Genomic DNA, 25715 nt, shown 5'->3' with positions numbered 1-25715 from the left:
CAAGAGTCCAAATGCTGAAACTGAAAAAAAAAAAGAAAAAGAAAAAGAAAAAATCCCACATGTCTCAACTAAAAAGCCTCAACAAAGACCTGGCACAGCCAAATAAGAAAATACATACCAAAAACCACTATTCCCCAAACCTTGGGACTGAACTTGGGCAGTTCAGTGGTTGAAACTCCATGCTCCCACTTCCCCTGCAGGGGTGCAGGTTCAGTCCCTGGTCGGAAATGGAAGTCCCTCATGCTGCATGGTGTGGCCCAAAACAAACACCGCCCCCATTTATATTTAGTGATACCTTCATTTGTTGAGTGATCAGTGAATGAAACCTCCCTCTGAAAGGTGTGAGACTCCTGTTTTAAGGTTTGTACTGGATCTACTATCTAAAGTGCAGGGAAATTGGAAAGTTTCCATTTGGAAGCATCCTGGACTTGAGAGAAAAGATGTTCAATAACAAACCTGTTTCTGCTCTTAATTAATATTAACTGCAGCTCTTGCTGAGGTTTGCAGATGGAATTGGCATTTCAAATTAGTCTATGGGCTGAGCCTCTCCTGAAAAGATGATCTAGTTCAGAAGGTTCAGGTTTTTTTTTTTTTTTTTTTAATGCTCATTAAGTATAAATGTGTGTCTTTTCTTATGTAAGAATGAAAACGTCTGACAATTGGAGAAGTTGTATTAAAGAGACTAATGTTCACCAATGTATTTAGAACAACATTAAATATTAATAGTTCATGTTTTTGGAGATCATACAAAGTCTTGGCTTAGTCTGCTATTTCTAGAGTATGGGATATTCCATATTTTTTCCCTCGTTTGGTGAGACTCAGGATGTAGGTCAAGGACCTGACAAGTTTGGAGGCATCTCTCCTGTCTGCAGGTCCACTTGTACACCCCCCTGTTTTTCTCATTTCTTTGAGGGTTTTCACACATACTTCAAGAGAACTGTTTGACTTGAATAAGGTCCCATGACAATAAGACTGACTTTCACACATGCATAGTTGAATCTGAGCCTCTTTTCAGTGTGGTCATTTTTTAGTGGAAATCCACTTAAAAAAAGTATTTATTTGGCTGTGCCAGGTCTTATTTGCAGCACACAGGATCTTCAGTCTTCACTGCGGCATGCATGATCTAGTTCCCTGGCCAGGGATTGAACCTGGGCACCCTGCATTGGGAGCATGGAGCGTTAGCCATTGGACCACCAGGGAAGTCCTGGTCATTTTTTAAAAGTAGTTTTTTTTTGACCAAAATCATGCCGTGTAGAAAATTTGAAAAATGCGAAGCTGTGAAAGAAACTGAAAAGGCGAGTGAAAATTACCCACTATTCCACACTGACACTAGGAAATTCTAACAAGTTATTTTTTTCCTGTATATTTGCCCTGCTGTCCCCAACAAACTAACTTGGCGTCCCACTTGGATATTGTGAGCATTTTCCTGTGTTCTTACCACTTCTTCAAAACCATTTAAAGTTTCTATATTATAGTCCATTCAGCAGATAAAAGTGAAAGTGTTAGTTGCTCAGTCTTGTCTGACTCTTTGTGACCCTGTGTACTGCAGCCCACCAGGCTCCTCTGTCCATGGGATTCTCCAGGGAAGATGGCTGGAGTGGGTTGCCATTCCATTCTCCAGGGGATCTTCCCAAGCCAGGATTCGAATCTGCATCTCCTGCATTGGCAGGGGGACTCTACTGTTGCGCCACCCTGGTGCTGCTTTATTCATGTACTTTTTTGCTTACTAAATATTTTATTTAATATAGACATAGATACACATACTTTTGTGTATATTTGTATTTTTCAACATCCCCACCCCCACCCCCACACCCCCTCATTGGTACTGCTACACTTGCAGGATCTTAGTTCCCTGGCTAGGGATTGAATCCGGGCTCTCAACAGTGAAAGTGTGAAGTGCTAACCACTGGACTGCCAGGGAATTCCCTATACTTGTGTATTTAAACGCTTTCTTTGGTTTTCTTTTTTCTTTTTTTCTTTCTTTCTTTCCAGCTTGAAAGCAGTCTCTATTAAGTGAGCAGATTACAAAAATAGTGGTAAATACCTTAATTCATCCTTCTAATAAGGCTGTTGATCTGGTCTTCCTTGCTGCCAGCATCTCCACCTTCTACAAAATGGGAGTCCTTTTCTTCATTCCGCCTCATGGAGAAGACGGTTTGAAGGGCCATAGGAAGTTGTTTACTTCTTGGAAACATTTTTCAGCAGTGTAGATCTTATGAAACAGATTCTGCATGTAGATGATGCCATATTTGCCAAGAGATTGAGCATCATGTTATCTGTCAGGGCAATTCTGTTGATTTTGCCATAACCATACTTGTAGATCAGTTCATTTGTTGACTTAAGGTTTGGGTAACACCTTATGCAATGTATGGTTCCACAATTCTCAGCATGTTACTTGAAGCCTTGCTGAGCTTTACAAAGGTGCCTTGGAAGATCTGATGGCGATGGAGAAGCTGCAACGCCTTTTGAACCTTTGGGCTCACACCAGTGATACCTCTGATCCTGATGATAAATGCCAATTTGGGTTCCTCAGCACAGAGAAGTTGCCAGCTTTTCTTGTCATCCTACCGTTCAAATTTCAGTTCTGTACATCTGCCTGTATTCCTTGTGATACTGCTTAGCGTTTTCATAGATTAACTTCCTCCTTACCTTTTAAAGCATCTTTTGGGCAAAGTTCTTTCTCAGGCATTTTATCTTAAGCTCTGCAAAATTCTTTTGCCTTTTTCTTAAGGATTTCTGGCACAGCAGGAACCTTCTTTTTCTTCTTTTCTGCACTCTCCATGGTTCCATCCAGGAAAGAGGCCTTTCATTGATTTTCTGGTTGTATAAATAGTTCACGTTAAGTTACCCAAGGTTTAGAAATGCAAGAAAGATGAGGAAGTAAAAAATTTGTATTTGCACTAACACTAACTAGGAGGAAATAATAACTTAATATTTTTTATGTGCAGAATATCTTCCCGACAGTTTTTTAAGAATATATTATGTGTTACTGTTTTGAAAATGGCTTGTTTTATTTCACAGTGTATCATTTAATATTTTCCAGTGGCATTACAACCTGTTCTTCGATGTGAGTTTAATGCTTTGTACTATTTCAATGTAATTTTTATTACACTCTTGATTTTTTGAAAAAGGTGATACATGTAGAGGGCTTCCTAGGTGGTGCAGTGGTAAAGAATCTGTTGCCAATACAGGAGACGCAAGAGACTTGGGTTTGATCCCTGGGTTGGGAAGATCTCCTGAAGCAGGAAATGGCAACCCATTCCAGCACTCTTGCCTGGAAAATCCTGTGGACACAGGAGCCTGGAGGGCTGCAGTCCATGGGGTTGCAAAGAGGTGGACATGACTCAGTGACTGAGCACACACATAATACATGCAGGTGGTAAAATGTTCAGATACACTAGGAATGGTGTGGAAAATCTCTCCCATCCCTGACCTCTGGTTCCCCAGTTACTTTCCACAGGGATACGTACTTTTTACTTTTCTTGGATTTCATCCTAAAAATATGTGTGTGTGTGTGTGTATATATATATATGTATGTTTAGTGGTACCTCTTTAAAAAATGTACATGTATATCAATACTTTGTTTTGCCCTTCTTTCTTTTTTAAATATTTATTTATTTGATGTGCCATGTCACCCGGGCTTCTCTGGTATCTCAGTCGGTAAAGAATCCTCATGCAATGCAGGAGACCTGGATTTGATCTCTGGTTTGGGAAGATCCCGGAGAAGGCAGTGGCACCCCACTCCAGTACTCTTGCCTGGAAAATCCCATGGACGGAGGAGCCTGGTAGGCTGCAGTCCATGGGGTCACTAAGAGTCGGACGCGACTAGGTGACTTCACTTTCACTTTTCACTTTCATGCATTGGAGAAGGAAATGGCAACCCACTCCAGTGTTCTTGCCTGGAGAATCCCAGGGACGGGGGAGCCTGGTAGGCTACCATCTATGGGGTCACACAGAGCCGAACACAACGGAAGTGACTTAGCATAGCATAGCACCGGGAAGATCCCCTAGAGGAGGGCATGGGAATCCACTCCAATATTCTTGCCTGGAGAATCCCATGGACAGAGGAGACTGGCAGGCTGTAATCCATGAGGTTGCAAAAAGTCAGACAAGACTGCGCAACTAACACACACAGCACACGTCTTAATTACGGCACACAACATCTTTACTTGCGACATGGGAACTCTTAGTTGTGACAGGTGGGATCTAGTTCCCTGACCGGGGATAGAACCCAGGCCCCCTGCGTTAGGAGCACAGGTACAGCCACTGGACCACTAGGGAAGTCCCTGTCCTTTTTTTTTTTTTTTCCTGTCCTTTTTTAAAAAACTTAGCATTATAGCTTGGACATTGGTTTCTACTAGTGTTTATCAACCTACCATATTCTTTTAAAAAATTGGCTGCATACTCCTATCATACAGCTATACCATTGTTTCCTTAACTGACCCATTCTCAACTGTTTGGGTCTCAGGACCTTTTAGTACATTTAAAAGACATTGAGAACCCCAAAGAGTCTTTGTTTATACAGGTTCTACCTATAGTTATTAACTGTACTAGAAATCAAAACTAAGAAAGTTTAAAAATATTTATTAATTTGTTAAAAGTAAGAGTAACTGGGCTTCTCTGGTCTCAGATGGTAAAAGAATCTGCCTGCAATGCAGGAGACCTGGGTTTGATCCCTGGGTCAGGAAGATCTCCTGGAGAAGGAAATGGCAACCAACTACAGTATTCTTGCCTGGAGAATCCCTTAGGACAGAGGAGCCTGGTGAGCTACAGTCCATGGGGTCTTGAAGAGTCAGACACAATTGAGTGACTAACACACACAAGAGTAATAAACCCATGTTAACCTATTTCTATTAAAAAAGAACTGTTTTCTAGAACAAACTCCAAAGAAGAGTAGCATATTTGCAAATCTCTGTAATGTTTGGTTTAATAGAAGAAAGCTAGATTCTCACATCTGGTTTCTTACTCAGTTTGCCGTGTTGTCAGATGAAAGTATTGGAAGAGAATCTGGCTTTACACAAATATGTGGTTAGAGAAAGAGGGGATTCACAGACACTGGGAAAGGTCTTATGGACCCTCAGAGATCCTTGGACCACACTTTGAGAATGGTGATTTAACCAGTTGCCTGTGGGTTATTTGCAGTCTTTCAGTATACAAAAATACGCTTTGCTGACTGTCCCTTGATTATATCTTTCAACAAAGGCTTGAGTGCCAGGCAGTACTGGCTTATGGGATACAAAGAGGTGAGTCAAGGTCTGTTTCCTGAAGGAGCTGTAAATTTATTGGGAGAGGCAGTGAGGCAAACAAGTATGCAGTGGATGAAAGGCTGCAAGGTGTGTGTTTGTAGGTCCTGGGCACATAGGGAAGAGGCAGCCTACCCAGCATTTAGGAGGAAATGGGGTTAAAGGAAGAGGCTTCCTAGGTGGCACTAGTGGTAAAGAACCCGCCTGCCATTGCAGGAGACATAAGAGACTCGTGTTCAGCCATAAGAGCTTTATAGTATCTGGTCTTACATTTAGTTCTTTAATCCATTTTGAGTTTATTTTTGTGTATGCTGTTAAAGTGTAGAAGGAAATGGCAACCCATTCCAGCACTCTTGCCTGGAAAATCACGTGGATGGAGGAGCCTGGTGGGCAACACCCCGTGGGGTCGCAAAGAGTTGGACACAACTGAGCGACTAACACACACACATATGGTGTTAAAGGGGGCTTCCTTGGTAGCTCAGATGGTAAAGAATCTGTCTGCCGTGCTGAAGACCTGGGTTCAACCCCTGGGTCAGGAAGATCCTCTGGAGGAAGAAACGACATCCCACTCCACTGTTTTTGCCTGGAGAATTCCATGGACAGAGGAGCCTGGGAAGCTACAGTCTGTGGGATTGCACAGAGTCATACATGACTGAATCAACTTATCATGCTTGCATGGAGTTAAGGAAAGCTTTTCGGAGGATATTTCTGAGCTGAATTTTGACAAGTCAGTTTAACTAAGAGGTGAGGAGAGGTGGATGTTTACATGGAATACCTGGAATTCCTCCTCCAGGGCTTATTTGAAGTCCATGGGATCCTTGCTTTTGTGACTTGATCACACCTTGTATATTATCATTTTAGACCTCATTCACCCTGTAAATATTGTTGTTCAGCCGCTAAGTCATGTCCAACTCTTTGTGACCCCATGGACTGCAGCACACCAGGCTTCCTTGTCCTTCACTGTCTCCTGCAGTTTGCTCAAATTCATGTTCATTGAGTCAGTGATGCTGTCTAACCATCTCATCCTCTGCTGCCCCCTTGTCCTTTTGCTTTCAATCTTTCCCAGCTCAGGGTCTTTTCTAGCAAGTCTACTCTTCACATCAGGTGGTCAAAGTATTGAAGCTTCAGCATCAGTCCTTTCAATGAATATTCAGGATTGAGTTCCTGTAAGATTAATTGATTTGATCTCCTTGCAGTCCAAGGGACTTTCAAGGGTCTTCTCCAACACCACAATTTGAAAGCACCAATTCTTCAGCGCTCAGCCTTCTTTATGGTCAAACTCTCACATCCATTCATGACTGCTGGAAAAACCATTGCTTTGACTATACGGACCTTTGTCGGCAAAGTGATATCTCTGCTTTTTATTTTATTTTATTTTTTTCTGCTTTTTAATACACTAAGTTTGTCCTAGCTTTCCTTCCAAGGAGCAAGCATCTTTTCTTTTCAAGGCTGCAGTCACTGTTCACAGTGATTTTGGAGCTCAAGAAAAGAAAATCGGTCCTTTCTTCCACTTTTTCCACTTCTATTTGCCATGAAGTGATGGGATTAGATGCCATGATCTTTGTTTTTTGAATGTTGAGTTTCAAGCCAGCTTTTTCAATCTCCTGTTTTACCCTTTTTTATTATGCATATTATCATTCTATTATACATATTCTTTTAATTATACATATTATCAAAGGAAAGGGTTATTATTCTTGCTTCATATCACCTTTTCCAGTTTCCATTACTGTGCTTACCTTTAAGATCCATACACATATGGTACCAGGAAACTTTTAATCTTCTGTTTCTAACTTCCTGAAACTCAATTCCTGGGTCAGTGACGGCAACTGATCTTGAAACTAGAGTAAATTGGCTCTAGACGATTAGCTATAAATACAATCATTATTGAAGGGCATGAAGAATTGCACATTTAACAATCTACCAAGTAAATTATTAAATCATTTCATATTATGCTAGTCTTCTCTTTAGCACTGTGTGTGGTCCATGTTGTGAAAAGACTTAAGACTTGGAAATTGTTTTTTTTTTTTTTTTAAGTTTTAGCATGCTTTCACAGTGAATCAGATATATCAACTGTGTATTGTCTTTTTAGTGAACTAGATATATGTACAAATATATATTTTTAAAATATATTTTAAATCAGGTAATAGAGGCTTTAGATTACTCTGCCTTTTCCCCTCCATCACTTGATGTTTGGTTCTGATTGGCCTTTAAGACATAGTACAAAAGGTCTCATTTGTAGACCTTCATGCAGGCCCAATTAGATGGCTGATGTTATATTTTAACAGCCTCACTTCCAAGTTCCAAGGGTTCTTGTACTGGTTAAACGACAGGTCTGGCAGCAAGCATCTCTTCCTTGGCCAGAGAGCCTGATAGTATTGAAATAATGCAAAGTCACTCCTGCTCATCAAATTCCCAAGAAGCTAGAAATCAACTGTTTTCCATTCTAAAGCATTTTTTAATTGACCAGCAACCTGTGAGCCTGGCACTTTGTAATTCTTGTGACTTGATCATTGTAACTGACATTTGCAGTGGGTCAAGCACGCACATTCTCTGTGCAGCACGCTCAGTTGCTCAGTCATGTCTGACTCTTCGAGACCCCATGGACTGTAGCCCGCCAGGCTCCTCCGTCCATGGGATTCTCCAGGCAAGAATGCTGGAGTGGGTTGCCCTGCCCTCCTCCAGGGGATCTTCCCAACCCAGGGATCAAACCCAGGTCCTGTATTACAGACAGATTCTTTACTGTCTGAGCCACCAGGGAAGCCCATGCACGTTGTCTAGTCCACACACAAATCTGGAGCAGTTGTAAGTAATATCTCCTTTTATAAATAAAGAAATGGCATCAGATAGGTTGAGCTACTTGCCTTACATCAGACAGTCAAATAGAGAAGCTAGCATTCAAACTTGAGACTGCATGGCTGGGGTTTAAACTTTCCATTGTGTCCTGCTGCCTTGCAGGTGCTCCAGTAGCTAGTGAATATCTACTTTGTCTTAGAAATGTCACATTGGGCAGGAGTGGCAGGGAATCTGCAGCTTAGCTCTCCACAAGTCCACTGAGATTGAGCAGACCCTTTAATGGTGAGCTGGAGATACATGGTTTGTTGCTGTTACCACTCTGTCCCTAAAACATAAAAAAAAAAAATTCTAAAATAGGAAACACCGACTTCCTCTTTTCTCCCATAAAAATGGGCCAAAAGAGGTCTAAAATAGAAACCATATGTATTTGTGAGTAGGCAGAAATTGTTTCTCATCATAATGGTAAGTCTTCTGGAATAATACTTGTACTTTTTAACTTATTATAGTCCCTTAAAAAATGTTTCTGTGCCTGAGTTAGGTAGGGGGAGGTATGCACAAGTGTCTTTGAGGCGTTTACTGTCAAGGATTCAAGGTCGAGGTTCCATGTTACATTCTCATGAGTCATGGTGGGTGTATGTGGGTGAAGTGTTGAGGTCATGAACATCGTTGAGGGAGGGTGTTATTCAGATATAACTTTCTCCCTTTCTCCCATAATGCTTTTCACACTTAAGTTAATCTCTCATAGTCTGTTTGCAGCCCCATCATTTCTATGAAGCTTTTCCACAGCTGTTGTAGCTATATGTCATTTTCTAATCTGGAATTTCTCCCATACCCATCTGTACCTCTAACACGGCATTCATGATCACCTCCCTGTAAGATGATCCATTTCATAACTTAAGTTACAGTCTTTCACCATCTGAAGAGTAAATTCATTAGCTTTAGTTTAGCTCAACAGAAGTTTTGAAATCCTACTAGGGCAGGAAAGAAAAACAACTGAGATAACTGTACACCTTATTTGTTATGTAAGTACTATGAAGCAAATATAATAGTGCAGTGACAGAGTGACTGGGAAGACGACTTCAGAATGTGAAGTCGGAGGAGGCCTGTCTGAACAGATGATGTATAAGCTGAGCTCTGAACGTGAGCGTGGCAGCCAGGTATGTGAAGACTTGGGCAGAAGGATGAACATGTGACAAATTGTAATATAGGAGTGAGCTTTCCATCAGTGGAGAAGAGAGGAGACAGGTGTCTCAGGAGTATCATGAGTGCAGAGGAGACGGCAGAAGTGGCTGGAAAGGTGTAGGGTGGCCAGAAATTAGGACTTCATTATAACTGGATGCAAGGCAATGGAGGTTTTTTTTTTTTTTTTTTTTTTTTTTAGCTTTATTGAGATATAGCTTTCATATAGTAAAGTTTATCCTTTTATAGTGCATAAGTCAGTGCTTTTTTTTAATAGAGTTGTGCAACCATCATGCATGTATGCTCAGTTGTGTCTGACCCTTTGCGACCCCATGGACTGTAGCCTGCCAGGATACTCTGTCCATGGGATTATCCAGACCAGAATACTGGAGTGGGTTGCTGTTTCCCCCTCCAGGGGATCTTTCCCACCCGGTGTCCTGCATCTTCCTGCTTTGGCAAGTGGATTCTATACCACTGGGCCACCTGGGAAGCCCTGTGCAACCACTATATAATTACAAAACATTTTCACTACCCCAGAAAGCAACCCTGCACCTATTAGCAGTCATTCCCCATTCCCCTCCTCCCTCTAGCTCCTAGTAATCACTAACCTACTTTTTGTTTATATGGATTTGCCTTTTTTGATCTTTCATATAAGTTGACTCATATAATACATAATTTTCTTTTGCAGCTGACTGTTTTAACTTTGCATGCTTTTGAGATTCAACTATATGGTAATATGTGTCAGTACTTCATTTCTTTTGCCTAATAGTACTCTATTAGATGGCTATACCACACTTTATTTTTTCATTCTTTGATGGACACTTGGGTCATTTCCTGCTATGAACATCACTATACACATTTTTGTGTGGACATGTTTTCATCTCCCTTGGGTGTATACCTAGAAGTCAAATTGCTAAGTCATGTGGTAACACTGTTTAACATTTAGAGGAACTGCCAAACTATTTTCTAAAGCAGCTTCATCATTTACACATACCCATCACCAAAGAATGAGTTTTCCAATGACTGTTTCCTTGTCAAGTCTCGTTATTGTCTTTTTCTTTTAGCCTCCCCAGTGGGTGTGAAGTGGTATCTCATTGTGGTTTTGAATTGCATTTCCCTAAAAACAGGCAATGCCAAAGAATGCTCAAACTACCGCACAATTGCACTCATCTCACATGCTAGTAAAGTAATGCTCAAAATTCTTCAAGCCAGGCTTCAGCAATACATGAACCGTGAACTTCCAGATGTTCAAGTTGGTTTTAGAAAAGGCAGAGGAACCAGAGATCAAATTGCCAACATCCACTGGATCATCGAAAAAGCAAGAGAGTTCCAGAAAAACATCTATTTCTGCTTTATTGACTATGCCAAAGCCTTTGACTGTGTGGATCACAAGAAACTGTGGAAAATTCTGAAAAAGATGGGAATATCAGACCACCTGACCTGCCTCTTGAGAAACCTATATGCAGGTCAGAAGCAACAGTTAGAACTGGACATGGAACAACAGACTGGTTCCAAATAGGAAAAGGAGTACGTCAAGGCTGTATATTGTCACCCTGCTTATTTAACTTGTATGCAGAGTACATCATGAGAAATGCTGGGCTGGAAGAAGCACAAGCTGGAATCAAGATTGCCGGGAGAAATATCAATAACTTCAGATATGCAGATGACACCACCCTTATGGCAGAAAGTGAAGAGGAACTAAAAAGCCTCTTGATGAAAGTGAAAGTGGAGAGTGAAAAAGTTGGCTTAAAGCTCAACATTCAGAAAACGAAGATCATGGTATCTGGTCCCATCACTTCATGGGAAATAGATGGGGAAACAGTGGAAACGGTGTCAGACTTTATTTTTGAGGGCTCCAAAATCACTGCAGATGGTGACTGCAGCCATGAAATTAAAAGATGCTTACTCCTTGGAAGGAAAGTTATGACCAACCTAGATAGCATGTTCAAAAGCAGAGATATTACTTTGCCAACAAAGGTCCATCTAGTCAAGGCTATGGTTTTTCCAGTAGTCATGTATGGATGTGAGAGTTGGACTATAAAGAAAGCTGAGTGCTGAAGGCTTGATGGTTTTGAACTGTGGTGTTGGAGAAGACTCTTGAGAGTCCCTTGGACTGCAAGGAGATCCAAGCAGTCCATCCTAAAGGAGACCAGTCCTGTTCATTGGAAGGACTGATGCTGAGGCTGAAACTCCAATACTTTGACCACCTTATGCGAAGAATTGACTCATTGGAAAAGACCCTGATGCTGGGATGGAAAAGACCCTGATGCTGGGAGGGATTGGGGGCAGGAGATGACAGAGGATGAGATGGCTAGATGGCATCACCGACTTGATGCACATGAGTTGGGTGAACTCCGGGAGTTGGTGATGGACAGGGAGGCCTGGCGTGCTGCGATTCATAGAGTCGCAGAGTCGGATATGATTGAGCAACTGAACTGAAGGACTAATGATGTCGAACATTTTTTTCGCGTGTCCTTTTGACCATTTGTATGTTTTCTTTGGAGAGAAATGTCTATTTAAATCCTTTGACTGTTTTAAGATTGGCTCATTTGTCCTTTATTGTTGAATTCTTTATATATTTTGGATATAAGTCCCTTATTAGATATATAATTTGCATATATTGTCTCCCAGTCTGTGAATTGTCTGTTTATATTTTTTTGACCATGTTGCACGGCTTGTGGGACTTTAGTTCCTCAACCAGGGATTGAACCTGGGCCCTTGGCAGTGAAAGTGCCGAGTTCTAACCACTGGACCACTAGGGAATTCCCTGTGAATTGTCTTTTTACTCTCTTCAGGATGTCTATGGAAAGTTTTTAATTTTGATGAAGTCCAATTATCTGTTTTTTTTTTTCTTCTTTTGCTGTTTGTGTTTTTAGTGATGTGGCTAAGACACCTTCACCTAATCTAAGGTGAAGCCATTGTTTTTAAATAGGAAATTGACAGTTTGATTCACATTTTTGATAGGTCATTCAGGCTGTTTGTAAACTGGCTTGGATGGTTCTAGAGTGAAACTTCCAAGGTCAGTTAAGAGGTTGTTATGGTATCAGACAAATGGTTAGACTTTAAACTTCAGTAAGCACTTGTTATGGAGAAGGCAATGGCACCCCATTCCACTACTCTTGCCTGGAAAATTCCATGGATGGAGGAGCCTGGTGGGCTGCCGTCTTCACTTTCACTTTTCACTTTCCTGCATTGGAGAAGGAAATGGCAACCCACTCCAGTGTTCTTGCCTGGAGAATCCCAGGGATGGGGGAGCCTCGTGGGTTGCCGTCTATAGGGTCGCACAGAGTCGGACACGACTGAAGTGACTTAGCAGCAGCAGTAGCAGCAGCAGCAAGCACTTGTTAAATCAAGATATTCCAATGGCATCTTGTTATTAGGAATAAAAAAATGGTCTCCACCTTTAAGAAATTCACAAGGTAAAACATACAGCCAATTAATTGTTTTATCAGGGAGATTACACTGAATACTATAAAAAGGCATGAAAATTTTATTATAAGAACAGTGGAGGGAGTTCATTTTTTTATCACCAGTATCTAACACAGGCAGTGTGTAATAGTTGTTTGTTACACTTTGGGATGACAGAGTAACTGAAAGCTATGGGAGAGATGGCATTACAGCTGGGCCTTTACAGATGGGTTAGGTACTGGCAGGTGGAAAAATGGGAGCAGGGTGTTTTGTTTAACTTTTCAGTTTTTCATCACACCATCCAGCATGTGGGATGTTAGTTCCCTGATGGGGAATTGAACCCATATCCCCTCCATTGGAAGAGCAGAGTCTTAACCACTAGACCTCCAGGGAAGTCCTGAGAAGGGTGTTTTTGAAGGATCATGTCTGGGAGTAGGTGACTAAAATTAAGGGTATTTTGATTAAAACCTAGAGTTGGGGATTATAGGCAATAGGCTGGAAATATTCCTGGTGGAGGCGGGAGATGGGCTGTCTGTATAATCCCAGGTGGAGTTTGTAAATAGGAAAACTATGGGGAGTGCCTTCCTCAAATTCCTTTAGTGGTGTGACTGTGACCAGTGGACTGGTGGGAAGGAAGTGGAGCACAGCCAGGGTCGTGTCACCACGGTTTAGACCATAGTGGGAAGTTTAGAAGTAGTTTAGAAATAGTGGGAAGAAGTGTTTGGGAGAAGTTGAAGTGGTGACATTAGATGTGACTGTATGGGAATGGTGGGCAAGGCCAGATCCAAATGCAGCCCTTTGAAGTTTGAAACCAGCGATTGTCAGGGACAGCGGTCCCATTTAACAGAGGGGTGCAGTCCATACCTGTGGGAAGTTCCAGTTGACATGAACCCTTGTGGGTTTGGTGTAGCAAGTGGCTGGCACTGAAGCTGGCCCCATGGCATAGTGGAAATACTGTTGAGCTTTGGAGTCATGCATACCTCGGGCTCAACGTCTTACTGACTTTGTAAATTTGGGGGAAGTTAATGAACCTGATTTCCTCCTTTGTAAGAATCCTATTTCACAGGGCTTTGGGGAGGGTCAGAGGAGGTTATTTATGTCAAATACCTGGCAAATAAGAGGAGTCTCTGGTTTGTTCTCCTCCTCTCTGGAGTTATATATTTTCATTTCATTTAAAATCTTCCTCAGTGAATGTGGTGCTTTGAATGGAATCAGTGACATAATCCAGTGGTGTTTAGGGGATGTGTTTGGGTGTGTGTGTGAGTGTGTGTGAGTGTATGTGTGTGTTCACCACTCAACCATTCTCTGTTCTGCAGAGGTTGTAAGCATTTGCTCCTTGTTTTAATTGTGTTGTCCTATTTTCCTTTGAATTTGTCTTATTTCTGTTTTTTTTTTTTAAATTTATTTATTTGGCTGATTGGGTGTTTGTTGTGGTACTCAGAAGCTTTGGTTGTGGCGTCTAATTGTGTGACAGGGGCTCCTGAGCTCTTGGACTAAAGTAGTTACGGCCTGCGGGCTTAGTTGCTCTGAGATGTGCTGGATATGGATCAGGGATCAAACCCACGTACCTTGCATTGCAAGGGCAGATTCTTAACCACTGGACCATAAGGGAAACCCCTTGTTTCCACTCTTATCCAAACGAAGCTACTTATGTGTGTACCTCTTTTGGAAGGCAGGGAAAATTTCTTTTTAAAAATTGTGTCATCATTAAAAGGACAGTTTTCTTTCTTTCTTCTTTCTTTTTTTAAAGGCAGAATAAGGTTTGTTTTTATTGAATGTGTGATTTATGCAATTGCTGAGGCTACTATGTACAGAGAAGAGGGGGAGAACTTTATTTCTTGGTCGTTTCCTCCTTGGGTAGAATCTTGATGATTTCCTCCTTGGCCTGAAGCTGCTCTTATTGGTGCTTGAGGTCTTCCTTGGTCTTAGACCTACAGGTCTTAGCCTGGTCTGCCAGAAGCTTCTTGCGAGCTTTGTCTGCCTTCACCTTGTAGATATATTCCATGATATATATATATATATATATTCCATGGATATATATCCAGCTTGTGGATATAATCCACTTGTTTTTGAGCATGTTACCCTTCACCTTCAGGTACAGGCTGTGATACACGTGGTGGTTAGTCTTCCTAGATTCATGGTATCTTCTGAGCAGCCAGCGCAGTTCTCATCCTCTGCTTTCAGGTACTTTTCGGGTGTTCGAGCGTTGGCAGTACCCTTTCACTTATCTATGCCCATATGCCTGCCCTTCCAGCGAGCCAAGGTGTTTTTCCACCATTGAGTCCAAGAAGTCATAGGCTTCCAGGTGATCAGCCCATCTTTGATTGGCTTCTGGATCTGCTGATGGAAATTGGCCTTGGTGACTTTATTAGTCTCCTTGGGGTCCAACCAGACCATTTTGCCACAGCAGAGGGACCCTGGGGGCAAGCCTCTTCTGAAGCCTCAACATACTCATGGCTGTGGCCACAGCAGTGAAAGGAAAATGACAGTTTTCTTAACTTTACCTCTTTATCTGATAGGTTAGATTTTCTCAAGGTCTTCTAGTAAACAGAGTAACTGACATAACTGAAATTCAACTTTTGCTTTGCTTGGTTTTCCTAAATTTTAACACAGATGCTTCTGTATTTTTCTTCTACATGACCCCTATAGGTCTTGGTAAAAATAGCCAATGTAGTTTGTAGGAGAGCTATAAAATTTTGATTGCATGTATGAGTAGTTTCCCAGTTTTCTTAAATGGTAACTATAAATACCATCTCAGGACATAATTTAGTTTTTCAAAGAGGGAGATTGACTTTCAACTTGCATTACTTCATTGGCTTAGCTTTAAAAAAAAAATCAAGAATGCAGCTTGGAATAAGATGAAAGTGCAAAACCTTTTCATTGAACTCAGTTTTGTTTCAGTTTTCTAGGGTTCTTAGGAGCTAAACACTATGCATAACAATGATTGTGTTAAGTTTAATTATTTGTTCCATTTCTTAACATCTTAGAATTGGAAGGGATTTTAAGTCCTTCTGTCCAAGTGGCCATTCTGTGTCAGATCCCTTCTACAGCTGCTGACAGCCAACTTGCCTCCTCTGGAGGCAGGCTCTTTCATTGCTGGACAGGTCTAATTGTTGGAAGATTTTTTTTTCCCCCTCATACTGAGATGAAAGCCAACTCCTTGAAACTGTCATCTATAAACTGTCATCCACTTATCCAACTTCAGTCTTTTGTTGTCACATAAATTAAATCCACTAGCTCTTCAGATAATTGAAAATAGTTGCTAGGCACCACTTCTCTGACTTAAGTTGTCTTTTTTTTCCCCCCAAGAAAAATAGCCCTTGTTCCCCCAGCCATTCTTCCCATGATATCATTTCTAGGTTCTTTTGCAGCCTGATTTCACTATGGCCCTTTTAATCTGCAGTGGCCATCCCTCCTGACAGCTAGCTAAATGTGGCAGGATCATTGCACCTAAGTTACCAGAAAGCCAGGTTCACCTCTTGGTGGATGTTGAGCCAATAGACACAACCAAGCCAAAGTACAGTAGAGTGAAGGACTTATTATTACTTGCAGCAAGTACTTTGTGATCTTTCTCAAAGCAGCATACCCAAACAGCAAAATCAGGGAAGTTTAAGCTAAGGCTACATGCATATTCATGAAGGGGCTTGAGCCAGGAGAGTTCAGCCTAGAATTGGGGCAAAGGTCAACAATTTAAGTCTTGGTTGATTGAAGTCTGGAGGGCAGCATCCTTATCCTGTCTTCCATCTGGGTTGGGGTCTTAGTTCCTACAGAACTGAAAGATATATTATTATGTGTATCTTTTGAGGAGTAACTAGGACTCTTACTTTATCACTGAACTGTTGTTTGACTGCCTTTTCTCTATTCTAGCATTCCTTTGTTCCCTAAAGATCATTATTATTGAGACCTGTTCAAAGGCAAGCATCCTGATCAGGGTTAGATCACAAAATGTTCTTAGGCCAAAATGTGTTCTCATGTCAAGAAAGCCATTCCTGGTTCTCTTTCTCCGGGGACCTCCTACCCTATCTGCTTACAGTTATAGTGGATTTACTTCTATATTCTACTTCCTAAATGAATACATTATTTGGGAGTATTTCTGAACATCGTCCTGCAATGCAGTGTAGCTCATGTAGCCTCATAAAGCTGACAGTGTTTGAAGATTAGCGCGAAGACCTAAGTTCAGACACCAGCTACTCCAGACTATTCAGCTCTGTAGTGCTGTCCTTGAGTGAGCATTCAGAGATCTTGCTTTCTTGGTTCCCTCTGAGAATTAGGGACAAATTAGAAAGATTCCAGGAGAAATTCCGGATGGAATTAATCAGCCTAAATATTGCAGGACACAGATCAGCAATGAACAACTCATGACTGAATTTACCCAGATTGTCATTAATTATAGCTTATTTGGATTGTTTCCTACATATTATTTTATGAAACCCAGAATTGTAGCAACTTAGGTTACCAAAGGCGAGATGAGACCAAATCAATTGAAAAATCAGAGCTTGTAGCAAAGTTTTATTGCAGGGTCAAGCAAGGAGACCAGTGGCTTGTGCTCAAAACCCCGTGAACTCCCTGATGGCTTTTGAGGAAGAGTTTCTATAGATAAAATTTGGGGTGAGGGTTACAGGATGTGTGACTTTTCTTCTGATTTATTGGTGGTGAGGTAACAGAGTGGTGCTCCAAAATTACCACCCCCTCCCTGAGTGGAGTCTTAGTTCCTACAGAAGAACTCAAACATACTCTTATGTATTCCCTTGAGGAGGAACCAGGATGCTGCTTTAATCACTGTACTGTTTCTTGTTTCTTCCTCCTTTGTTTCTGCATCCCTTATTTCCCTGATTGGTAGCTGTTTGAATCTGCCCTTTAGATCTCTGGGAAGGTTTAGGAAGGAGGCTGAAGCCTTTATCCTTTAAATAAGAAATGGAGGTGACTTCACTGGGCTTCCCTTGTGGCTCAGCTGGTAAATAATCTGCCTGCAACGCAGGAGACCTGGGTTCAATCCCTGGGTTGGTAAGATCCCCTGGAAAAGGGAAAGGCTACCCACTCCAGTATTCTGGCCTGGAGAATTCCATGGACTGTATAGTTCATGGGGTCAGAAAGAGCTGGACATGACTCAGCGACTTTCACTTTCACTGGGGGTTTAGTGGCTAAGATTCTGAGCTCCCAATGCAGGGTGCCCAGGTTTGATCCCTGGTCAGGGAACTAGATCCCACATGCTGCAACTAAAGATCCCACAGGATGCAATGAAGATCAAAGATCCTGTGTGCTGCAACTAACCAAATTAATAAATAAAAGAAATAGGGGACCCAGAAAGACTTTGTGTCCAGCGGGGCCCCACAGGATCCTGATCAGTTTCACCCATGCCAGATACTTTAGTGATGGAAAGCTCTGAGAGTTGCCTTTAATAAGAGTTTGTGCTATGACCCACATAGCTGGGTTTGGAGTCTGACTTGGCCATGAACTGTAGGAATTTGGGCAAAGCATCAATGGCTAACCTTTTTGTGTTTATTCATTTATAAATGAGAGTCATGATAGAGCTGCCTCATCAAGTTTCCTTGTGTGAAATAAGTTAATATGTTTTGGCAGGGCTGAGGCTAAGTTTAAAAGAGCGAGCAAGGCACCCTCCTTAAGTAAAAAATTTAAAGGGCTGCCAAAAAAATCAGTCATCAAGATAAATAGTTTAATGGAGTAAAATAAGCCAAATGTCAACATTTTAAAAATTATTGTTTTAAAGATCTGTTTTTATTTATTAATGGCTGGTGCTGGGTCTTCGTTGCTGCATGTGGGCTTTCTTTAGTTGCTGCGAGCAGGGGGCCACTCTCCAGTTGCGGTGCTCAGGCTTCTCACGGTAGTGGCTCCTCTTGCGGAGCGTGGGCTCTAGGGCTCATGGCCTTCAGGAGTTTCAGCACGTGGGCTCAGCAGTTGTGGCTTCCAGGCTCTGGAGCCCAGGCTCAATAGTTGTGTTGCATGGGCCCAGTTGCTCCTTGTCATGTGGGATCCTCCTGGATCAGGGACTGAACCTGTGACCCCCGTATTGGCAGGCAAATTCTTCACCATTGAGCTACCAGGGAAGTGCCAAAATACCAACGTTTTAAATAGAGACCAAATCTGAAAGGACTGAGGTTGGGGTGAAGTGAGTAACAGTGAGTTGTACAAGTGCAGGATTGGATCCTGTCTGTATTTAAAATTTTTATAATTCTTCATCATGGATTTTTTTGCCTTGAGAAGTGAAATATTTCCTGCCGTTATCAGTAAACAAAGGATGTCACAGTCATCAGCAATTGCAGACACCACGGATGGTGAGCTGGTGAGCCCTGTGGAACCAGGAAGAAGAGAATACCTGCCATCTAGCAGCCATCAGACTGTAGCTGCTCCTTATGTTGAGCACTGAAGAAACTCAGGATGGGACGACACAGGATATAGGCCCCAGATAGATTCCTTCATATCAAAGGAATGATTTCAGTGAGCCAGGACTTTTGTATTTTTCTATACATAGGAAAGTGCAAAATTCCTTAACTTGGGATATCTGGTTTTCTTTAATCAATGATAATCATTTGATGTTCAAACTACCTGCCCTTTGTTTTAAAACTCTACCTGGCTCCTCCCCTCACCTCCTTAGTGGTTCTCCAGGGTTACTTGAGATGCTGTCTCCTAGACTTGAAATACTAAAAATTCTCTTAACTTTTAAGTTGTGAATATCTTTTAAATCCATAGCCTTAATTTTGATATTTTAAAACATTGGATAATATTTAAAAATATTATTTATCCTGGTTACTAGAGCTTGTTTTCTTTTATATCCTCTCCAATTTTTGGCCCAAAGTGAGTGCCTCACTAATCTCACTCCGGTTGCAGACAGATGTGTTGTGTGTTGTTTGTAATTACCACGGGGATGTTAGTCTTGTGAAGGAAATGCGTTCTAAAAGCCTCATGTAAGGATTTCTTTGCCCAGCATAGATGTTTCTGTTAGGTTATCTCAGAGTGCCAGTCCAAATCTTATCAAGGTCAGCTTTAGGTTTTGAAACGTTGTGTTTCAAATACGGCTAAAGTTCACAGCTAGAGAATTAAAAATGCATGTACTGAGCTTATGTCTAGAAGAATCTAGCCAAACCAAATAGCACTGCAACATTGCTTCTCCTCGATGGTGGGGATTGTGAAAGATGGACACAGATGGTGGCTGAGCCAGAGCTGGAACTACTGTTAGTTGGCAAGAGATATTCTAAGTGACAGAAGCCAGACCACACTGGGGATTAGGAAGTGGTGTTTCTAGAAGTTAAATTATGATCATAGAATCTTTCTTTAATTCTGGTTCTTCTCCAGTTTGCCTTTAGTTATACAGACCTGATTATAAGCATGGAAATCTTTTTCATAGTTAATGACCAGTGAAAGGCAAAAAAAAAAAAACTACAGAATCTGATGTTTTAAAGCTTTCTTCTCGAAAGTCCAGGTGTCACCCCGGCAAGGCAAATTGTTAGGGTACTACTCTGTTGCAGTGGTCTTTTCCTCTTTCCTTCATTCCTTTCTTCTACAGATTCATCCAGTGTTGCTTTCCGGACAAAGTAAGAGACGTAGTTCTTCTTAAAAGGTGGTCCAGTGGTTAAGAATCTGCCTGCCTATGTAGGGGACATAGGTTTGATCCCTGGTCTGGGAAGATGCCACATGCCTCAACTACTGTGCCCAAGTGCCCTTGAGCCCATGCTCTGCAACAAGAGAAGCCAGTGAAGTGAGAAGCCCGAGTAGTAGTGCCACCTGCTGCAACTAGAGAAAGCCCGTGCACAGCAATGGAGACCTCGTGTACCCCCCTCAGAAAAAGTCACGGAAACGGGATGTTGTTGATGCTTTGCATACAATATGTAAAGCTAAATAAACTAGTAACCACCATAGCAGTTGTCATTGGCTTTCATTAGGTTTAAATTTACCTGCAGGTTTTATCATTTTGGTTTTAGATTCCAAAAAGGTGGAATCCAATTGTTGTAGTAGAATGAATTAAAAACATAACTTCATTTTGTTGACTGCTGCCGGACAATGCTGCCTTGCCATGGCAAGGTGGATCTACTGCATGAATTTGATCACTTATAGAGACTCCAGGTGTTTTTTGGCTTAGGGTTAGAAAAAGAAAAAAAGAATGGGAAATTCTTGTCTTGAGTGTATGTCACCTTCTTTGTACCAGTTTTTAGAGAACCGCTGTGGCAGCTGCTAAACTATACATGTCTGCTTTGTTTTCCTTCTTTCATTTAGCAGGTGGGAAAAGTGAGAAAGTTTAAAACTGAGTGTAACATTGTATATCTGGTGGAGCATTCAAATCTCATGTATATGCATATCTAGCAGAAAAAGATGTAGAGACTTGAGTGTAGAATAAGTGTAGAGGTTGAAATCACTAGTATATTAGTGGCACTTTGATTTATAAGGGGGACATCCTCAGATATCCAGGAACTCTTCTTGAAATAGAGGCAACTCTGGGAATAATTATCTTAGCCTGAAAGCCATCCCTTGCTTTAATGTGCAAAGTTTAATGTTTCCCGTTGGGTAATTTATCAGCTCGTTTTCAAATTAGTTAGTGAGGTAAGACTTCTAGAGCCAGAGGATGAAATCCAATGCTTTCTTCTCTTGATTACTTCTGCTTTTGGGCAAGTTCAGACTAAGCTCTAAACAGATTTGCAAACCGCAAATCCTGGTCGTTAGCGTTGAGTCATTGCGATGGTGACCTGGGGGTGACTGTGACACGCTGTCACAGTCAGGGTGCTGGGTGACACTGGGGAACAGTCTGTGGCACTTGACCAGTACTCCAGCATTATCTGTTGAATTTGGAGGACTCAGGTTCCCATCCTGTGCCCTTGATAGCTCAGTTGGTAAAGAATCCACCTGCAATTCAGGAGACCCCAGTTCAATCCCTGGGTTGAGAAGATCCGCTGGAGAAGGGAAAGGCTACCCACTCCAGTATTCTGGCCTAGAGAATTCCATGGGCTGTATAGTTCATGGGGTCATAAAGAGTCAGACACGACTCGGCGACTTTCACTTTTAAATTCCCATCACCTGCTCAGTGGGTACACAGCGCTTCACTCCACCACCTACAGTTCTGACCATTCTCTAATCGCTCTTTGTTTAAGATTAGACTCAGTTTATTTGAAAAAAATATTTATTTATCTGGCTGCAGCAAGTTTGAGTTGCAGCAGGGATCTTCTGTCTTCTTTGTAGCATGCAGGATCTTTAGTTGCAGCATGTGAACACTTAGTTGGAGCATACGGGATCTAGTTCCCTGACCAGGGATTGAACCTGGGTCCCCTGAATTGGTAGCATGGTGTCTTAGCCACTGGACTGCCAGGAAGTCCCAGTATTTCATTCTTTTTAATGGCTTAGTAATATTGTGTGTGTGTGTGTGTGTGTGTGTGTGTGTGTGTGTGTGTGTGTATGTGTATGTATATGTATCACCCACATTTTCTTTATCAGTTCATCTACTCATGGACATTTAGGTTGTTTCCATATCTTGGCTGTTGAACTGCAGTGAAGATTGTTGGTGTCTAGTTGCTGCGTCATCTCCTACTTTTTTCGCAACCCCATGGACTGTAGCCTGACAGCCTTCTCTGTCCATGGCATTTTTCAGGCAAGAATACTGGGTGTGGGTTGCTATTTCCTTCTCCAGGGGATCTTCTCAACCAAGGGATCAAACCCGCATATCTTGTGTCTCTTGCGTTGGCAGGCAGATTCTTTACCACCAAGCCCACTGGGAAGTCCCACAGTGTATGAAAAGCTACATAAATCTTTTCAAGTTGGTGTTTTCATTTTCTTTGGATAAATACCCTGAGTGGAATTGCTGGATCATATGGTAATTCTTTTCTTTTCTTTTATTTATTTATTTTTGGCTGTGCTGAGTCTTCATTGCTGAGCACTGGCTTTCTCTGCTTGGGAAAGTGGGGGCTACTCTATAGTTGTGGTGTGTGGGTTTCTCCTTGTCTTGGCTTCTCTTGTTGTGGAGCGTGGAATTAGCTGCTCTGTGGCATGTAGAATCTTCCCAGACCAGGTTTCGAACCTGTGTCCCCTGCATTAGCAGATGGATTCTCTACCACTGGACCACCCAGGGAAGTCCCAGGTGATTCTATTTTTGATTTTTTGCAGAACCTCTGTACTGTTTTTTATATGGTTGCCCTCTGGTATTATTATTATTGTTGTCCCTGCTGGTGTTAAAGGATGATGGCATATCTGCCTTCTCAGTGGACCATATACCCCACTGGGAGCCCTAGAGGGAAAGAGAGGTGCCATCAGCTGTTTCCCTCATTTTCTTTTCCTTTGTTTGCAGGACTGTCTGCTACCAGCCCTGGGAGGCTGGTGAACGTGCACATCATCAGTGTTCTTGGAGTAGTTCTCCATCAGAGTATTGCCAGAAAGCTATGGCAGAGGGAGGGAGACGAGGGAGAGAGAGAGGACCCTTCCCCCCACCCCCACCGTGGGCAGCAGTAGCAATCCCTCCTGTTTGAGCAGATGGCTCTGGAGGAAACAGCAGCTTCCCTTGTGCAGATCTGCAGCCAAGATCCTGCACAGAGAGGCAGCTGACAAGGTGCCTGGCACAGCCAGATCCATATCCAGGCCTTCTGCAATGGGAAGGAATTCCTTTTATCTTCTTTAAAAGTGAAAATCCCCTCTGTCCTCTGCATGGAGCTAATAGTTGGGTTGTGGTCAGGTCACAAGGGAGGCAGGGAACATCTAGACAGCTTGTGAGATATAATGTATGATCCTGCTCCTTGGGGCTGGAAGTGCCTGTATCGTGGATGCCAAGGCAGACTTGCGGCACTTGAGGAGATGGCTGAACACTCTGGGTCTAAAACTCAGCCTTGATTTTGGCAAACCTCACAGATTACTTGCCTTTTCCCATTTGTTCCCTTGCCCAGATTCTGTTGCCTTCATCCCAGTCTGCTTTTTCTCCTGCTGCTTATGTAAGGCGGCATGTGGTCCTTCACCAGATGTTCACGGTGCGTCTCTAAATGCATGTGTTCCTATTCTGGGCCAAGAAAATATTCCAAAATTTTTTTGGCTTAATGAAATTTACAGTGTCTTTTTCCTTTCATGATTTATTTAAAAGTCTTAAAATGAAGTCACTGTGTAGTTTTATTCTTTGAATTGGTATGTGGGGGGTCACATAATTAATCTGCTGATGGGATGAGAAAGCTTAAGGATATTCTTTGTGCTTAGACATTCGATCACCTTCTTTCTCAGTTATGCGAGCCCCTCCCCTACCCAAAGTCGTGGCTTTTGTCCATGCATATTTTTATCTTGACTATTATAGAAAACACACCCATTGCCAACACATTTCTGGACCTAGGGTACAAAATTAGACTAAGTGAATGTAAATATCCAGTCTGGCTAGAGAGGTAAAAAGAAAAGAGGCCTAACAAAGCATTTGCCCTTATTCCCAGGCACATGGATCAGGCCTGAGTTCTGGTCCAGACCCCACTTGTCATAGAATGGGTATAGTGGTCAACACCTTAGCGGTGCGTGAAGGCAGGGAGACTCTCCTTCGTCTCACCTGTCCTCACTTCAAAAGTAGAGTCTAGGTGGGTGAAAGGATCCTGCTGTGGTTTCAGATGTGCTAAGTAGCCTGAAAGCCCAAGTCAAAAGCCAGGAATACTTATACCTGCACTCATCTCACATGCTAGCCAAGTAATGCTCAAAATTCTCTAAGCCAGGCCTCAACAGTACACGAACCCAGAACTACCAGATGTTCAAACTGGATTTAGAAAAGGCAGAGGAACCAGAGATCAAATTGACAACATCCATTGGATCATAGAAAAGCAAGAGAGTTCGAGAAAAACATCTAATTCTGCTTCACTGACTACGCTAAAGCCTTTGACTGTGTGGATCACAACAAACTGGAAAATTCTTAAAGAGATAATACCAGACCATCTTACCTGTCTCCTGAGAAATCTGTATGCAGGTCAAGAAGCAATAGTTAGAACCTGACATGGAACAATGGACTGCTTCCAAATTGGGAAAGGAGTACGTAAAGGCTGTATATTGTCACCGTTCTTGTTTAACTTATATGCAGAGTACATCATGCAAAGTGCTGGGCTGCATGAAGCACAAGCTGGAATCAAGATTGCTGGGAGAAATATCAACCTCAGATATGCTGATGACACCACCTTTATGGCAGAAAGCGAAGAGGAACTAAAGAGCCCCTTGATAAAAGTGAAAGAGGAGAGTGAAAAAGCTGGTTTAAAACTCAACATTCAAAAAACGGAGATTATGGCATCCAGTCCCATCACTTCATGGCAAATAGATTGGGAAATAATGGAAACAGTGGCAGACTTTATTTTTTTGGGCTCCAAAATCACTGCAGATGGTGATTGCAGCCATGAAATTAAGATACTTGCTCCTTGGAAGAAAAGCTATGACCAACCTAGACAGCATATTAACAAGCAGAGACATTACTTTGCAGACAGAGGTCTGTCTAGTCAAAGCTACGGTTTTTCCAGTAGTCATGTATGTGGATGTGAGAGTTGGACCATAGAGAAAGAAAGCTGAGCACAGAAGAATTGATGCTTTTGAACTGTGGTGTTGGAGAAGACTCCTGAGAGTCCCTTGGACTGCAAGGAGATCAATCCAGTCAATCCTAAGGGAAATCAACTCTGAACATTCACTGGAAGGATTGACGCTGAAGCTCCAATACTTTGGCCACCAGTAGTTGGTGATGGACAGGGAAGCCTGGCGTGCTACCGTCCTTGGGGTTGCAAAGAGTTGGACACGACTGAGCGAATGAGCTGAACTGAGGTATACAAAATTGAAATTCTGCCTCTGAGATTACAGAGAAGAGTTCACCTCCCTCATGCAAATGAGAAAACTTGAGGCTGCAATCAGTGAAGGACATTGATGTGTTCAGGCCATGGGCAGTGACTTGAAGGCAAACTTAAGAGAGTCAAGACTCCAGCTTCCCACTCTTGTCGTAATTCATTGCATCATGTTGGCTCTTTGCTTCATTATGAAGCCAGTTCTGTGTTTTTAAAAGGATATATTGTCTCTTGATTAAAACTATAGATATTAGTAATAAATCAACTGAATGATCTCATTTAAATGTGGAATCTAAGAAACAAACAAAACAAAAAAACCTTGAGC

The 25715-nt window shown here is 42.0% G+C and overlaps 1 protein-coding gene, 1 non-coding gene and 2 pseudogenes across 5 annotated transcripts in view; 1 reads left to right on the top strand and 3 right to left on the bottom strand.

Annotated features, from left to right (window-relative positions):
• Nucleotides 1–25715, top strand: part of AK4 (adenylate kinase 4) — a 171299-nt gene that overhangs the window by 80730 nt on the left and 64854 nt on the right. The window lies entirely within an intron of this gene.
• Nucleotides 2046–2782, bottom strand: LOC109556198 (large ribosomal subunit protein uL30 pseudogene; annotated as a pseudogene).
• TRNAE-UUC (transfer RNA glutamic acid (anticodon UUC)) lies at nt 11905–11977 on the bottom strand. The gene has a single exon. It is a non-coding gene; the product is annotated as a tRNA-Glu (tRNA).
• Nucleotides 14455–15078, bottom strand: LOC109556200 (large ribosomal subunit protein eL19-like; annotated as a pseudogene).

Source organism: Bos indicus, chromosome 3 (genome assembly GCF_029378745.1).
Source record: "Bos indicus isolate NIAB-ARS_2022 breed Sahiwal x Tharparkar chromosome 3, NIAB-ARS_B.indTharparkar_mat_pri_1.0, whole genome shotgun sequence".
Taxonomy (NCBI): Eukaryota; Metazoa; Chordata; class Mammalia; order Artiodactyla; family Bovidae; genus Bos; species Bos indicus.
The sequence above is the reverse complement of the archived record's forward strand: the minus strand, read 5'-3'. Positions and strand labels throughout refer to the sequence as shown.